General features: G+C 49.7%; 2 long non-coding RNA genes across 3 annotated transcripts in view; one reads left to right on the forward strand and one right to left on the reverse strand.

Moving 5' to 3' along the window:
- Positions 1 to 2,507: 2,507 nt before the first annotated feature.
- Positions 2,508 to 14,150, reverse strand: part of LOC142819337 (uncharacterized) — a 39,957-nt gene continuing 28,314 nt past the window's right edge. Inside the window, exons 2-3 of the long non-coding RNA XR_012897199.1 lie at positions 3,982 to 4,386; positions 2,508 to 3,599 (exon numbers count right to left, since the gene is read on the reverse strand). This is a non-coding gene — a long non-coding RNA (uncharacterized LOC142819337). The remainder of the gene's footprint in view (positions 3,600 to 3,981; positions 4,387 to 14,150) is intronic.
- LOC142819336 (uncharacterized) overlaps positions 6,914 to 14,150 on the forward strand; it is a 114,073-nt gene continuing 106,836 nt past the window's right edge. Inside the window, exon 1 of one of the 2 annotated variants that reach the window (XR_012897198.1) lies at positions 6,914 to 7,243. This is a non-coding gene — a long non-coding RNA (uncharacterized LOC142819336). The remainder of the gene's footprint in view (positions 7,244 to 14,150) is intronic. The other variant, XR_012897197.1, reaches the window with a different exon arrangement.

Consider the following 14,150-nt stretch of genomic DNA (forward strand, 5'->3'; position numbering starts at 1 on the left):
AGCTCATACAGGCCATGGGGATTAAGGTCCTAAACAGTGCTCTGTTCCCTTCCTCTTGGGAAAGTATCTGAGCCCAAACAGGGGAATTGTGAGAACATCCATCAGGTATTACAAACCGTCCCTCTGCCCCGGGTTTGGGTTTTCTCCCACAAGATCAAGACCCCCTCCCTGCTTCTTTTTCTGTTCTATATTGTGAGGTTTTGCCCTTTTTCTCCACTCTGCTGATCTGAGGAAGTGGGTGTTGCCCACAAAAGCTCATGATACTACCTACTACGTATATATTTTTGTTACTCTCTAAGGCTACGTCTACACTACAAAGAAAAATCAGAAAAAGATACGCATAATCGCAAACTGCAATTGGTGTATCTTTTTCCGTTTTTCTTTCAAAAGAGGCTTTTCTGAAATTTGGCGCATCTACATGGTGCCACATTTTGGAAAAACCTTCTCTTTCAAGCCATCCCTTCTCCCTCATAAAACGAGGTTTACAGGGTTGGTGAAAGAACACGTCAGCTTGGACGTGGCATTGCTTTTCCTGCATACCTCCGTTATCGTGTAGATTAGATGTAGCCTAAGGTTCTACAGGGCTACTCACTGTTGTTTTTAAAATTACAGTCTAACACAGCTACCCCTCTGAGACTTTCCTACAAGATCAGTTAAAAATTCCTAGGCAGGCCTGTTGGCAGGGCAAACGTTCTGTGTTGCCGTGCTAAACTGACGCGTTGAATGCCTTTTGGAACGAATGATTTCAGTGCACATACATGCCTCTGTAATTTTGTTAACCAAAGACTACATCATGAAATATCGTATGTCTAGCGCACTACTGAGCTGGCTGAATACTTTAGCTGTTGATTCACTAGCAATACGCTTGGGAGAGCTCCGGACTTACGTTTTGCCAACGTAACATGTCTTTTTGACTGATTGTGATCCAGGATTTTCTTGGAAAGGAAAATTAACCTTGTGTTTTCCCAGGTCTGGTGTGCTGCACAGCTTGCTATTTACGTAGGTGGGTTGTTGATTCAACTCTTCCCTTCCCCCAAACTGGCAGCAAAGTGTGTGAAATAAGTTTGGATCTGAAAATCTGAGGCATGACTTTTTCAGGGGGCAGCATTGAATAGTTTCACAATGAAACTGAAGTGAGATGAAGAGAGTGGGAGAAAAGTGTGTGTGTGTTAGGGGGAGGGGACCATATTGTAGCACCCGAGTGTGAATAGAAATGTATCCAAAATGATTTTTTTCAATGAAAATGTATTTTGGGTTTGGGATTTACAAGGTTTCCCTGGAATGTTTGCGACCAAACAGTGCAGCCTTATTCCAGCATCAGCTACCACAGCCCAGCAGTATCTGGCAGCAGAACATACTGTAAGGCTTTGGTGTTCAGTCAGGGTTTTGACTGAACACTTCATCTTTCCCCCCTTTTTGGTGCAGGAATATGGGGGATTGGATGTTGAGGGCAGATGAGTCCTGCATCTGGGATGTGATGCTGGTGGCTGGTTGTCTCAACCTGTGTGAATATTTTATTGGGTGGCATTTAGTTAGGACTGTAAGACTCTAAGGGTACGTCTAAACTACATGCCTCTGTCGGCAGAGGCATGTAGATTTATTTGTTCAGCAAAGGCAAATGAAGCCGCGATTTAAATGATCACAGCTTCATTTACATTTACATGGCTGCCGCACTGAGCCGACAAACAGCTGATCAGCTTTTTGTCGGCTCGTGCGCTAGTCTGGACGTTCCCCCTGTCGACATCAAAGCCCTTTGTCGGCAACCCCGGTAAACTTCATTCCACGAGGAATAACGGGGCTGCCGACAAAGGGCTTTGATGTCGACAGGGGGAACGTCCAGACTAGCGCGCGAGCCGACAAACAAGCTGATCAGCTGTTTGTCGGCTCAGCGCGGCAGCCATGTAAATGTAAATGAAGCCGTGATCATTTAAATCGCGGCTTCATTTACCTTTGCCAAAACAACAAATCTACATGGCTCCGTCGACGGAGCCATGTAGTTTAGACGTACCCTAAGGAAAGAATAAATAAAGAACTGAACATGAAACTGACTAGACACCAATTAAATCAACACAAATGAAAATGACTCATCTATTTCCATAGTTCCTGCTTAGTAGAGAGCAAGAAGAAAAGTGTCTGACCTGGGAAAATAGTCAAGAGTTTTAAAATGCTTTTGATTTTAACAAGTTTGCCTGTGTCTAGATAAATAAAAACAGCACTCATTGATTACTTTTAAAACAATCTCATAATTATAAACTTAGTCTCATCATTTTTGGGGCCTGGGTCATAATTTTTGAATGTGTTGGGTTAGCAAAACAGACTGTGGTGCAATATAATAAATAATAATGTGTCCATCCTTCTATAGTCTCTACTATGCCTGCAGAAGCATGGCTCATGCTAAGCTTTGCAGTGTACTGGACAGCCGCATTTTTGGTCACAAGCTTTCTTTTTTTCTGAATTGGAGGTAGTAATTAGCAGAGCGGAGAAGTTGGGGAAGGCGGGCGGGGGGAAGGGAGGAAGAACCAATCCTCCATGGCAGAGCAGCAATCTCGGGGACTGCATCTTGTGAAACACTGGATTTCATTATCCAATTATGACTAAGTTTCCTATTTTCCACTGATCTGAGGAGAGTTCATTCAGGAATTGTGATAGGGTGGGGCAAAGAAAAAACAGGGATTAAAATAATAACCAAGAGAAGAAAAGTCTGTTGCTGCACAAATATGTTCATTAATGATCTTAATGTCATTCTTTGGGAATGATATTCTGCAAGACAGATTTATGATAGTTTCACTGTATGGGACTATTTCACTCCAGAAATACACAGCATTAAAGAGAGTTGAGCAGCTAAACGTGAGTCCCCCAATCTGGGAGATGACGGATCAGGGACAAGAGACAATACATTAGTAAACAATATAAAAAATGTACATTTTGTCATTTTGTATTCCTGAGTTATTCTAAATCTGTGTATAAACCGAAAGCTTGAAGTCTCTGGAACTGTTTTGAAGTGTCTTGCTTTCTATGCATATTGCATTTCCCTCAAGTAAGAAATTCTGACATATATTAAAAAAAATTATACATTAGTAAAGCTTATAAAATAGAAATTTCGAACGCTGGTATTGTTATTTTTTATTAAAAATACAGTTTAATGGAACAATTGAGTTCTACTCAAAAGTGTCAGAATTATTTTTCTATGCCTTTTCCTCCAGTCTTTGAACTTTATGGTTGAAGCTCTAATTTTCTGCTTTCTGACTTTGAATGTCCTTGTTGGAAGCAGTCAGCCTATTGTACAGCTAACGTTCTCTGCTTCCTATTAATGCTCCAGCGAGATGCTCGCATTAGGGTCTCTTGGCAGCCAGCCAGGCTGTTTCCAAATCTGGAAGGTCAAGTCCTCTCTAGTCGATTGGACTGGACAGATCCAGAGGATCACTTCTCCGGAACAGACTTCCGTGCCTGGGGGAATAGTTCACAGCTCTCGGGGTTCTGACGGGGAACGTTTGACACTCGGAGAACCACTGTTGGCTTTAGAATAACTTGGAAGTGCTAATGTTTAATATAGCCACCCGGTACTGGCAAATCACCGATCGCAAGATCCTCAGGCTAACCTGAGGAGAAAGAAAAGGGTTTGATGGGACACGAGGGAGCAGCTCCAGGTTTTCACATTTGCCGCGTACTTCCAAGATTGTCATAGTGACTTGGAGTAGAATAACCCACATTTATTTTGTTTTCTGGTACGGGTGGGGGCGGTGTCAGTGTAATCCCCGGAGAAACCATGTAATTACGCTACCCCCATCCATGAATATTTGGCACTCCACCCAGCATGCAGCAGGGTGTCTGTTTGGGCTGAGGCCATCCAGGGATGGCCCAAGGAACAGGATGGAGTCTTATCCAGGTAGCAGAGAGAAACTAAATGAGGTTGCTCAGCCCATGAGATGGTCACAGAGAAGAGGTTTCCAGCCAGACACATAGAGCTGCGCTAGCACTTACCTGGAATAGCAGTGGTGCTGCAAGTTTCAAGAGCCACGGAAGGCAATGTGGGCGGAGCTATGCTGAGAACAGAACTTCGCCGTGCAGGCTCGTGAGAGCGATGCTATTGGTCAATGCCACGTCCATTTGTGCTTCACATTAGCGGCCAGCGCTGGGCCCTCTTGCACTTGGCGGCTAAAGGAAGCGTTGGTATGACAGCTGCTGTCGGCGTCACGCCACGTTCTCAACAGCAGAGCTAGCAGGTGACGATATATTGATCCTGTCCGCGCTTTGGCTCTGAGCAAAGGCCGCTGACAGTCTCTGGATGGGCTGCGCTCTCATCTCTAGAGCTCTGCAGAGATGCCAAAATTGGATCCGCAAAAATGAGCTGCTGATAGCCGCACTGAGATCTGCTCCTGCGGAGACCTGCGGATAGAAAGCAGAGACCTGCACGTTTGCCGGGCTCTAGGTACACAATTGGCATCCACATCGGCATCCATAGCAGCAGAAATGAACGGCGGCTATCTGCCCCCACATCTGCAGCTGTGGATATCTGGCGGATTGCTGCGGCGCTGCAGGGCTCTGCTAATCTCCCCAGGTTGTGTTTCTACGGGGTTGTGCCTCCTAGCTGGGGGGAGTGGTGAATCACCATTTAGCGGTACCAAGCACCTCTACCTGCAATATCAGCAGGTATCGTGAAAACATAGAGGAGCTGTGGGGTTCTCCCCCAGAATCCGAGAGAAGTGGGCCTCCTCCCCGACTCTAGCAAGAGGACACGTTTTCTGGGACATTCTTGAGGAAGAGGGGAAGAAAGAGGAATGTTCCAGACCGGGAAGCAGGCTGGTTGGAGTCAGAGACTGCCCCATCCTGCTACTACTAATGGCCTTCGCATGGAATCCCTCTGGGATCTTGGGCAGATTGCTGAACCTCCGTGCCTCAGTTTACTCACCTGTAAAATGGAGGAAACGTCACCCCCCTGGTATAATAAAGTCAAGCTTGCAAAGCACCTCCTGAAGAGGAGAGCTAAATGGGTGCTCTGTGGAGGCAATGTGTCTTTCCCTAACACAATAGTGGATCCGTTGTAGAGCCTGGGTGGGCAAATACCGATTGGATTCAGTCTGCAGGGTTAGTCCCCGGCGGGCTTCCATCTCTATATTTACCTGTGCTTCCACCGGCCAATGGGAGCGACAGGAAGGGGTATCCCAGTCCACCCACAGCTCCCATTGGCTGCAAATGGTGATCCGCGGCTAATGGGAGCTGCGATTGCCAAATGCCTGTAGAGGGTGCAGGTAAATATAGCGGCAGCAGCCTGCCAGGGACTCACCCTGGTGAGCCACCATATTTTTATTGCCCACCTTGGCCTAGAGTGTCCATCCATGCATGTGGAGGTGTCTGCTATCCCTTCCGGCAGCAGGCATAAAATCGTAAAGGTTCCCGTACGTTTACACAAATTAGCTATCCCAGCATAGGCAGCTGCCTAGCACTAAGGGCTGCGTCACATCACTTGGATCCCCTTCTACCCCAACCCAGTTCCCCAACTGCTTTGGCCAGCTCTTCTAGAGGAACCGAACAGAAGATCGCTGGGCTCTGCCTTGTCGGTGGCTCTCCGGGGCGTTTTGTGAAGCACTGGCAGCAGGGCCGAGGGGGAGGCTGCACGAAACGGAACGTGCTGCATGTGTGCTTTGCGGGGAGGGAGCCGTTTGGGTCCTGGCTGAGTTTCTCTCCTCTCCTCCTGGACTTGGGACTCCGAGCTGCTTGGCCCAGGCGTGCAGGGGAACAGAGTGAAAGTTCTCTTGCACAGATCAGGGGGTTTCCAATGACGGGGCGCGACCCAGGACCGGGCGGGGGGATGTTGGGCGCTGGGACTCCTTGCTGCAGGGGCATCAGGTGAACAGTGGTGGGAGGGGGGCTAAGGCAGCTCCCTGCCAGTCCTGGTACCACAGGCCCAGCTCCTAGGTGTGTGGGGTGGGGGGAGCGCACAGGGCTCTGTGCACGGCCCCTCCCCCGAGCACTAGCCCCACACTCCCGTTGGCTGGGAACCTGCTGGCTGCTTCTGGGGCAGCATGGTCTGTGGTGCCAGGAGAGGCAGGAAGCTGCCTTAGTCCCCCCCCGTGGCACCGCTGACCAGGAGCTGCTCAAGGTAAGTCCCTCCCACCCCAGCGCTGACCCCCCCCAAACTAGAGCCCTCCCCCCCCGCACCCCACAGCTCTCCTCCGCAGCCCTGCCCCGGAGCCCGCACTCCTGTCACATTCTGCTGGGTCGTGGCATCCACCATTTTCTTCAACTGGGTCCTGAGAAGCAAAGTGTGAAACCCGCGGGCCCAGAGTTGCCATGGGAAGGAGGCTACCAGAGATCAGAGCCATCGGGCAACGAGTGCCCTGCGGTCCGTGCCTGTCACCCTGACCCAGAATGGCCCATTGTTTCCTTGTTCTCCTCCACCTGCCTGCCTCTGGTTTCGGTCTGACACCGGAAGTGCCCTGAGGCAGGACTGACTGCACACAGGGAGGTGCCCCGAGGGTCCACCAGGTTCTCCCCGACTGAGCCATGGTGCAGAAGGGGGAGGGGCCCCTGGGCTTGCTGAGAGAGTTATGGGAGGGGGAGGCCTCCCCGGATGGAGAGTCGGGGGTGGAGGCCATCCTGGGGAGGCTGAGCTCATGGGCCCGGCCAGGGAGACCCCAGGCAGAGTCCAAGGGAAGCGGAGTGACCCCGCTCAGTTTGCTCTCAGAGGGGGGAGAGATGTGACGTAGTGGGGGGCTGTCTGCTTTGTAACCCGGACAACGCCTCCCATAAGGGGGGCCTGCCCCAGGGACTGTGCTATTAACACAAATACTTCTAATAATGGATAGAAAAGCCTCATACACGTGCCCCCCGCCCGCCCCACAGCACAAGTGCTGGAGTTCTAGAGGATGGAGCTTTGAGCATCCCCTACGTCGATTATTGCTTGAGTTTCCGTTTCCAGCCACAGGCCATTACACCTCACCCAGTGTCTTGTAACCGGCCATCATGAACCGGCCCTTTCCTCTCCCTACACCCGGTCTGAGCTACAGCCCACAGCAGGGCATCTGACAGCTGCAGCAACCTGTATCCTGGAGGTGATGAATTGGCCAAAGCTGGACTTGATTAATGACTGTTAGCAGCTGGGTCAAGCAGCTCGCAGGCAAGAGAGGCAGCTCCGGGTGAGGACAGAGGAGGAAGGAACTGAAGGGTCTGAGGAGGAGGGAGTGAGACAATCAACCCGTGCCAGCCAGGAAGTTCCTTGATGCTGGCAAGGAATCTCTGCAGGGTAAGTAGCGCCTACGTGGGTGGATGCAATAGCTGGAAGAATTGTGGTTGAAAATGGCCCATTTGTGAGTTTGCAACCACTGGTCTGTGAAACTCAAAGGCCTTCAGGAAAATTAAGTGTTTTTGGTGATGTGTTTTGCTGGTGACCATGTAGAAATGCGAGGAGCCAGTGTGGAGAAAGGGGCGCTGCGGCTGGGAACGGAGGAGTCGGCCGTTTTGCAATAGGAGTAATTGCATCTAATTGTTTCAAAAACAAAAAATAGGAGATGTTCCAAAAGACAATTAAATACACCAAGCTGCCCAGCCAGGAATTCCCCAATCAATAATAGCGAGAGGCTTTTTGGCTCTTGGAAGGAACTGGCTCTGAGTTGTTTACTCGCTCTGTCTTTCAGCTTGTAACTGGAAATAGCTGGCATGGCACAGAGTTGTGCCTTGGTTCATTGCAAGAAGCAGGTGCTTATCTCTAAAGGGTACAGGGAAGCCCCCTTGCTATCCTGCATAGACACAAAGGTGGGCGTGGCAGTTTATTTATTGACGATGCTGCCAGGGACAGCCATCTATCCATCCCTGCAGGTAAGGGCTGAGGAGAGACTGGGGGTGGAGACAGCTGGTGGAATGGTCTGGTTCGGTTCTGGAGGATTGAATCAGCTGTGCTTTGCTGAAACTTCTGAGTTTTCCTGAGAGTCGCGTGTAACGAGGCCTCAGGGAGGCTGGTTTATTGTGGGTTGTGAGAAGCTTGGGATTGGATTGTCTGCTCTCGTAGTCCCTTCATCCGAATGTGCAGGCTATGAACTCAATGAGGCAGCGACAAAGGACTGGTCTGGTATCATCCAGGTCCCCTACGCCTGAGCCCAGAGCAGAGCGGTTGCTTTGACACAGTGGTAGATTCTATGCATTGGGAGGAGCATTGCCAGCAGATCCAGAGAAGTGATTATTCCCCTTTATTCAGCGCTGGGGAGGCCACATCTGGAGTAGTGCGGCCAGTTCTGGGTCCCCCACTACGGGAAGGATGTGGGCACATTGGAGAGGATCCAGTGGAGGGCAGCCAAAATGATTCGGGAGCTGGAGCACAGGACTTATGAGGAGAGGCTGAGGGATTTGAGCTCGTTTAGTCTACAGAAGAGAAGAGTGAGGGGCGATCTGATAGCAACCTTTAACGATGTGCGGCCGGGGTGGGGGATTCCAAAGAGGAGGGAGAGAGGCTGTTCTTAGGGATGGCAGGTGGCAGACTGAGAAGCACTGGTCTCAATTTGCAGTGGGGGAGGTCTAGGTGTGGCGGGGAGCCTGGCTTTGTAATACGCTGCTCCCGCAACAGCCGTGCACGTGCCAAGACATACCTGACACTGCCCATTGCTTTTTTCTTTTTTTAAAAATCCATTCCTGTCTCAAAAGCTCCAGTGGGGGAGCCGAGTTCCTCTGTAACTGGAAAAACTTAAACAACCAACAAATCGTCTTGCAGCACCTTAGAGACAAACAAAACGCGTCTCCGGGATCATGAGCTTTTGTGGGCACAGCCCACTTCCAATGAATGGAGTCTAAGGGGTCTAGTTTTTAAATAAATAGAACAGAGAGGAGATGAGGGAGGGGGGAGAAGGAAAAAGGGAGGGGGGAAAGAAATAGTCAGTTAGAGTGTCCATGCTAAACGAAGCTGTTATACGCTGCTCAAACAGCTTGGCGTATGACTTATCCCCAGGTCTCTTTGTCCTGTGCGTGTTGTATCAGATAACAGTGCTACCCGAGGAGGCATCAGGTTAATCCGCTGGCAGGGAGGAAATAGGTGGCATAAGAATAATTAGAGACTCGAAAAGCAGGAAAACTCCTATTTTGAGTAGCCTGGGAAGAGCTTGACAAACATCCCTGAGCAGAGAGCCCCATGGGCGTGGAGATCTGCTGTTTTCTGATGCTCTGGGAGAAAAGCAAACTGCACCAGACTATGGCAAGTGCAGCGTGAGGAGCAGGGATGCTCGCTTGGGGCCTGTCTACACTAGGAAATTATTTCAAAATAGTAGTTCCCGAAATAGCTGTGTGTGTCCACGCTACAGGGGCGCCTCAAACATAATCCAAGGCAGGCTCCCTCCATGTGGGTGCTACCCCGACTTCGAACCCTGGGACGTAGTGAGGATTGTGTTGCGGAGATGTGCCATAGCAGGGATTGTGTTGCTTTGTGTGCTGGGCACGGCAGCACTGTCTGGACGAGGGGGGTTGAACCACTGCAGAAGTGTATTCCACCTGTCACACCTGAGGGCCAGGCATGGGAGATATCAACTCCTGCCCAGAAAGGGAGACAGGGCAGGCGGAGCTGACACCAGGCTGGGGACTAGGGCCTGCGGGATGAGTCACTTGGCTGGGTTAGGAAGGGAGAAGGGGCTTAGAGTGGGAAAGGCGGGAGAAGGCCTGGGACCCCTTCTCCCTGAGAGGAATAATGCTGCCTGCTCTTGGTCCCGGCGTTAACATCGATCCCGTGCTACCCTGTGTCCCTGGGAACCAACGAACCTTCTGTTCTACCTGCCGCATGAGAGTCCCGTCTGGCTGCAGGTGGCAGGGCAGGGCCTGGTGACCTCCCCTGCACACTGTGACAAGCCCTGGGGACTACAGACTTCGAATGACTCTGGGGCGTCGTTCTTTCGAAGGCGCAGCAGTGGGATGTCCACTTGACCGCTCTTTCGAAATAGCCATTATTTTGAAAGAAGCATTATTCCACGTGGAAAGGAGGAGTCGTTATTTCAAAATATCAGGCTTGGTCGTGGGGATGCTCCATTGATAGGGATGTCGAAAGAAGGGGAGTTATTTCAAAATAACTCCTTAGGGTTCGTCTAAACTAAGGATATTTTGGCCCTGGAAAGGGTTCAGAAAAGGGCAATTAAAATGATCAGGGGTTTGGAATTGGTCCCATATGAGGAGAGGTTAAAGCGACTAAGACTTTTCAGTTTAGAAAAGAGGAGACCGAGGGGGGATATGATAGAGGTCTATAAAATCATGAGTGGTGTGGAGAGGGCGGATAAAGAAAAGTAATTTATTAGTTCCCATAATAGAAGAACTAGAGGACACCAAATGAAATTAATGGGTAGCAGGTTTAAAACTAATAAAAGAAAGTTCTTCTTCACACAGCGTGTAGTCAATCTGTGGAACTCCTTGCCAGAGGAGGCTGTGAAGGCTAGGACCATAATAGAGTTTAAAGAGAAGCCACTGCCCCCAGCTGGTGGGCTCCTTGTCCCTGGCCACCAGCCCCGCTCTGGCTGGTGCGGCTCCTTGCCCCCAGCCAGCATGGCTCCTAGCCATGGATCCTCGTCTGCTGCTCCACTCCCAGCCACTGGAAACCTCTGCGGCTGAGGCTTTCTGGTCCAGGGGCCCTCTGGTCCAGTGACATCTGGGATCCTGCTGGATCATGGATGTTGCGAGGCCACAGAGGTTCAGCCTCTAGGGTTACGGAGACTCACAGGTCACTTGACGAAGGTCTTTGAGCACAAGGGAACCCAACTCATTTGAATTGTCATTCGAATCTGCTCGTGGTCAGTGCTGCTCGTGGTCTCTTCCCTCCGATGCCTGGCATCCCGGGGGCGTCGCGGGTGCACATTCAATGCTGCCAGTGGTCTAGTGACAGACCCAAGGGCCCTGCCTAGCCATGGCAATCTGCAATGTGTCACTTGGCTCAGGACACATCTGGAAAAGCTTCCCGGGTTCCACATCTGCCCTTCTGTGTCGAATTGGAGATGAAAGGAATGACGGTTTAGAGGGTGAGCTTCCTGGGTCGGAGAATCCCAGTGGCTGGAAAGCACGGAGCATGTTTTAGCTGCTACCACAAATAGCAAGGGGCCTTTCTAGGACAACGGTGCAGGAAATCTAGTAGCCAGCCACCTGCTAACATGGCGCAAGCCTTAGCGAGGAGGGTAGTTTGCGGTAGATGTGGGCGTCATGCTGTTGTCAGGATGGATGCTGGGCAGAGAGTGATGAAACAATGGCAACTCTTGTTGCCTCGTCACCAGAGCCCGGGGCAGGTGCAAAATTTTGTATCTGCATCTGTATCCGCAAAAATGAGTCATGGAGGTCTGTGTCAGCAGTGGGGGAGGTGGCTACCTGCAGAGATCCGTGTCGGCGGAGGGGGAGGTGGCTACCCGCCCAGATCTGTGTCAGTGGAGGGGGATGCGCATACCTGTGGAGATCTGCATTGGCGGAGGGGGTGCAGCTACCCGCCCAGATCTGCCAATTTGCAGGGCTGCACGCTTCACTTTCTAAATTAAAAAGCACATGTGGTGAGTTGACATCTGAACTAGCCAATCTGATCGTCTCCTACTTACGTGTTGGCAAAAGGGTGAGTGTCTGCAAGTTTGGAACCAGGGCCCCCTTTTTTGTGCTGTTCCTAGTGAGGTGGGCCCTTGGCTAATGACAGGCGGACCCACACTGCATCTTTGTGCATTCATAAAATTGTCTGTAGATCCGAGTGCAGGAACTAGTCCCGACTAAAGCGGGTCAAAGATGAGAATGTCTGTCGCCGTGGAAATCCTGGAATGTGAACATCTGCTTCCATCTCAGACTGGGGTAAAAATCAGGATCTCGGTAGCTTTGCAGAATGTTGAAACGCGTTGGTTTGGCTTGGTGCGATAATGGTGTCTCCTGTGCTGCTTTTGTGCCTCATGTCACGGGGATTGTAGTTTTTGCCTATGCCCCAATTGTCACCAGCGGCTGCGCGGGGCTTCCCCCACCTCCCTGCAAAGCGGCGGAGGATTTGCTGCTCGCCGCGCCATTCCCTCCTCACCGGACGCAGTGTGGGTCCCGGCAGACCCGTCACAGGGGCATACTCCCAACCCAATTCCCCTCCCCTTCCCTTCCTCAGAGCCAAACACCTCCCCTCCCTGCTGTAACCCAGTCCCCTTTCTCCCCCAACCTTATGTCCCAGTCCCAACAGACGCCACTGCTTGAAATGCAACCCCCACCTTTTCCATTATTTTCAGTGGGAAAATTGACCCTGCATAACACATTTTCACTTAACATGATCATTTTCTGAAACATGCCTATAGTGTTAAATGAGGAATTATTGTACTGCGATATCCTCTCTGGCTGACCCAGAAATAAACTGCGGCTATCCGCGTCCACATCCACGGATGTGAATACAGCCAGTCCCCGACTTACGAATGAGTTACTTACCAAACACGAGATGATAACTTGATCTGTTCGTAAGTCGGATTACATTGACTTACATACGGCCACGCTGTTCGTAAGTGTGGATTGTGTTCGGAACTCGGGTGCCGGCTGTATAGGAGGTTGGTCGTAAATACGAACGGTCGTAAGTCGATGTGTTTGTAACTCGGGGACCGGCTGTACCCGTGGATTTGCAGGGCTCTAGAATGGGGGCCTGAGATACGCACACTGTGTCTCCCACAATCATTGTAACCGTTTGAGGGGTTGGGGGAATGCTGAGACAGCCTGAAATATTTCATTTTAATTTTTGCTAATGGAAAAATTAAATTTTGCAGAAACTGCAGTCTCAGTTTAAAAAAAACCAAACCAAACATCTTGATGGAAAATGCTCAACCAGCTCTTGTCACATGTAAGGAATTAGTATTTCCATTGAGGTAGAAAGTTTGTTTCTTGGATTCAGTCAGTAGCTCAGAGTGGCAGAACAGGAAAAAACCTTATTATATAAATTATAACCTTATTATATAATAAAGGGCACCTCATGTTATATGGAAAATGAAGAGAGAGACCCAACTGAAAAGACATTCAGAAAACTAGGTGCATGGTCGAGTGTGGAGTTTTTTCACTTAATTTGTGTTTATTTTTATAAAGAGGGCAAAAATTGAGACAGGTATAAATGACCCAAACCTGATTCACAGTCAGCACATGGAGTCCTCACTAGATGCATTTCTCCTTCTGGTTATTTCACCAAGTAGCTTGTTTTTATTACTCACCAATGCTCCCTCCACCTCTGAGTCTTCAAATAAGAGCTATTGTGATATTTCTAAGAAGGCACGTGGAGCGTATTTGCTCTAAAACCACACGAGCCATACAGTTGATAACAGACATTGGTTATCAGTAATCATAATGTTCTTTGCTAATTTCCGGTTGTGAAGGGAAGTGCTTCAGCAGATGTAGCCCTGTTGCTTCGAAGTCTGAAAAAACATCATTCACATCTCTTCTGTCACTGACATATATTTATATCATGGTAGTGCCTCAAGGCCAGCTATGTCACAGACCAGTTCTTGCTCAAGGACAACATGCCACAAGCATTGTAAATTCCTCCCCAAATCTGGCTCTTGCCACTAGTGTGCATTGTCGCACGTACTCTCTGTCTCACTTTCTGTCTGTGGGCAGCCTTACATGTCAAGACATGTTTCTTGTGGAGAAGAACAGGAGAAGCAAGTAGATGGGAGACCTAGACAGACTTTTAGGGAGGAACATTTGTAGTCTCCTTCTCATTAGTGCTATCAAAGATTTTTTTTTCAAACAGTGTGCAACTGGAAGGGCCACATGAGCTCTTCGTGGCTCCACTGAAGAATTAAGAATGGTCATTAAGATGCTTGAACCTTAACGTTTTCTGAGCTGAGCTGCAAAGGTGATCTCTGGTCAGAATGATGTTCTTTCTGGGACGAACAGACCATTGGGGCTTAATCCCTAAGAGATGCTCCCAGTGCACACCACTGCCTTCCAATGAGCACCAGCACTCGATAGTCATCATAGTTATGAGTGAATCTTAGAAGACCGTGGACCAAATAGGTTTGCAAAGATGTAAATCAAAGCCAAATGTTCCCGCTTCATTATGGCTTAGCCCCTGAAATAGTTACATTTATAAAACGGAATGATTCCATGCCTGTTCGGTTAATTCACGATGTGCCTATCCGGGAAAGCAATGTGTCTCATTGCTAAGTAACTTCCACGGACACCAAGGGAGTAGAGTTGCCCTGAGCATGACA

Source organism: Pelodiscus sinensis, chromosome 22, assembly GCF_049634645.1.
Source record: "Pelodiscus sinensis isolate JC-2024 chromosome 22, ASM4963464v1, whole genome shotgun sequence".
Classification (NCBI taxonomy): Eukaryota; Metazoa; Chordata; order Testudines; family Trionychidae; genus Pelodiscus; species Pelodiscus sinensis.